The sequence below is a fragment of the Orycteropus afer genome, unplaced genomic scaffold (genome assembly GCF_000298275.1).
Source record: "Orycteropus afer afer isolate SDZICR_OR568_19922 unplaced genomic scaffold, OryAfe1.0 scaffold00247, whole genome shotgun sequence".
In the NCBI taxonomy this organism is placed as follows: domain Eukaryota; kingdom Metazoa; phylum Chordata; class Mammalia; order Tubulidentata; family Orycteropodidae; genus Orycteropus; species Orycteropus afer.
This window is the reverse complement of record NW_006921834.1, coordinates 5,021,418-5,024,865: the sequence shown is the minus strand read 5'-3', so window position 1 is coordinate 5,024,865 and position 3,448 is coordinate 5,021,418.

Here is a 3,448-nt window from a genome sequence, read left to right as displayed (position 1 = left end):
GTAAATATGTCCTTAAAACCCCTCCCCTCAGGAAGTGGGAAGAGACCTGTTACATGTGGGGAATTGCAGTCAGTGGCATGAAACAAAATGTGTTAGGAAGTTTTCCAGGATGGATCACAAAGGAAATGTTTTAGGCATCACAACTGGCCAAAACCCTCAAGGGACGGTTTCATCCATGGCTTTGCTGCCCACATGTCCTCTGAGTGTCTGTCTTATGCAACAGCCCTTGCCAGCCCACCCCTACCCTGCCACCCCCAGGCTGAGCAGACACCCTGATGTGGGCATACGGACTCACTGTATGACCATAAGTATTCCGGAAACCTAACCTCTCTAAGCTTCACTCTGTTCATTTGTCAATTGAGATAATTGGTTTCGATGGGTGGACTTCATATTTTTCTCTTTTTCACTAGGAGCCCTTTAAAATAAATTTTACACAGGGTAGGCTGGAAAGGGGCCCTGACCGCACAACGTAAGCACCTCCCACCTCCGCTCCACAAGAGTGCCCTGCTACACCTCCAAGGTCCTTCAGAAATACTCATTCTGGATTCTGTTACCAGAGGAGGAGGGGAAAGCTGGACCAAACACAGCTTGGGGGTGGGACGGGGCAGGGAAGGAGGGACAGCTCTACGGAGTCTCCATGCCTGTGAGGGGAAGGCGGCTGATGCCGCCCTCCTGGGCAAGCCGCCTCCCAGCTCTTTTATCTCTGCCTGGGACAAAGGGGAGAATCCCATTGTCGGGCCTCCGTATGGAAATCTCATTAATCTATTCACCAAGGCTCCCACAGGCCTTTTGTCCCAGGCTTTTTGTCTGCTGCTTACAACTGGTGCCCCGGGGGGTCTCTGGACGCCTGGCAGAGCTTGAACAGGACTCTGCCCCCTCTTGCAGGTCCTGCTCCCTCATGCCAACCCCTAGTTACTCCAAGGGGGGGGTGACAAGAGAACACCATAAGACTGGGTACCTGCCACAGGCATTGCATCCACCACAGAGGACACTCTCCCGCCCATCTTAGGCCAGAAAGCAGCACCCAGAACATCTGGGCACCCAGTGCCCTGACTGGGGGACTCTCTGGTGCCTGGCACAGGGCCTAGTATGAGTTGTTACCAGCCACCCAGCTCGTGGCGACTCCATACACAGTGGGGCTCAGTGTGCCCGATTCTGTGCCAGCCCCGTGATCAGTTGCAGATTAAACTGTTACACTCCACAAGGTTTCCATTGCCTGGTTTTCGTAAGGCTATGGATCACCAGGCCTTTTCTTCTAGATTTTAGCCTGGAAACTTGAAACCTCTTCAGCATCAGAGCAACACCCAAGCCTTCACCAAAAGATGCTTTAGTAGCTGTTCATGCCGTGCACTGGCCAGAATTGTGGAAGGCAGGAATTCCTCCACTAAGCCATCAATGCCCCTAGCATGTGTAGAGCTCAGTAAATAGGGGATGTTCAAAGGATGTCAGAGAGACAGCTGCAACCCACATAGCATGGGCTGCAGCCCATTTTCTGCAGATGCACTCACTGGTTGCCAGCCAGGCAGCAAGCACTCTAATGTACCTTCGATGTGCTGCTGTGTCAGCTGTTAAAGAAGCAAGATGGTCAAGGCCGTAAAAAGGAAAAGATCAGGTCAGCACCTAAAATGGGTGTCCAGAAATGGAAAGGACTGAGGTGGGTGTGTGGCCCAATTCGACTGAAGTCCCAGCTCAGAGACTCAAAAAAGGACCACAGCTGAGCAGACAGTATTGGGTGGCTTCATGTGCATTATCTCATTCACACTTCACCAAAACCAAAAAACCAAACTTGCTACCATCAAGTCAATTCTGACTCAGTAACCCCACAGGACAGAGTAGAACTGCCCCATAGGGTTCCCAAGGCTATTAATCTTTACAGAGCCAGACTGCCTCATCTTTCTCCCATGGAGCAGCTGGTGAGTTTGAAGCACTGACCTTTTGGTTAGCAGCTGAAAGCTTTAACCACTGCACCACCAGAGCTCCTTCACCTCACCAAACCAAACTTCCCTGCCATCAAGTCGATTCTGATTCATGGTGAGCCCTGTAGCATTTCCAAGGCTATAAATATGGAAGCAGACTACCTCACTTTCCCCATGGAGCAGCTGGTGGGTTCAAACTGCTGATGCTTTAACCACTAAACTGTCAGAGCTCCTTTCACCTCACCAAAGCAGGTATTATTTACAGATGATAAAACTGAGTCCCAAAGAGATTATGTAGCTTGTCCAAGGTCACACAGCTCACTGGAGGCAGGGCTAGGACCAGAAACAGGGCCTCCTCCTTTAGGCCAGTGCTTTTCCCACCTCCTCCATAGGCTGTGGTAAGGAGCTCTGGTGACACTGTGGTTAAGGCATTAGGTTGCGAACCAAAAGGTCAAAATCAGCTCAATGGCAGTGGGTATAGGTTGTGGTAGGGCCCAGATGCCAACTGAGGAGGGCAGGGACCTGCCCAGAAGATCTAACTGCTCCCCCTCCCTGACCCTAAACTCACTCCTTGGCTGCAGAAATGGTGAAGAATTTGGTGCTGGAGAGTGAGTAGAGGAGGAAGATGGGAAGATGAGGAGGGGCTGCAGCCATGAGTTCCAAGGAATGAAATGGTCAGCAGGACACATGGTCATTATTGTTAGGGTGATTCTCTGTGTGACTTGGGGCAAGTTGCTTGTTCTTTCTGTTTACATCTGTGAACATCATAAGCCTCTCTGTTCCCTTGAGGGGAAGAAAAACTGTCCCAACAATGCACTGTGAACCACCTTTCCTCCCCATGCACAGAGCCTAAAAAGAACCTTCCTCCCCACCACCACCACCACCACCAAAAAAAGGAAAGAAAAGTCTAGAAGAATCAGCCCTGCTTATTCAGAAGTGTTGGCCTTTGCTCACACAGTTCCACCCCTCCCCGGAATGCCCTTCCTCTGCTAACTCACTCATCCTTCAAGGCCCATGTCAAGTCCTGCTTCCTCTATGCCACCCTGTAGCTGTAATGGACTGCTTGCCTTTTCGGGGAAGCTGGGGAAGTCTTCCTGGCAGAGAGAACGAAGGGTGAGCTGTCTGTACCCTTCCTCTTGTGCACAGTTCTATCCCCTTTCAACAACCACTTAAGGATATTGCTCTGTCATTTCTCCTTTCTCTTGCATGATTAATTTCCTCCTCTCTACCGAAGCATTCTCATCAGCCCACAGACATGCTGTTATTTCTCTCATCTTAAAAAAAATAAAGCCAAAAAAATCTCTTGATCCCTCTCCAGCTACATCCTATTTCTCTCTGCTTGCTTTTTGCAATTAAAACAAAAAAACTGAATGTTGTTGTTAAGTGCCATCGAGTTGGACCCGACTCATAGTGACCCCTCCTTGGGTTTCCAAGGCAGTATCGCTATGGACGTAGATTGCCCAACCTTCCTTCCGACGAGTGGCTGATGGGTTTGAACCGCCAGCCTTCTGGTTAGCAGTCAAGTGCCTTAG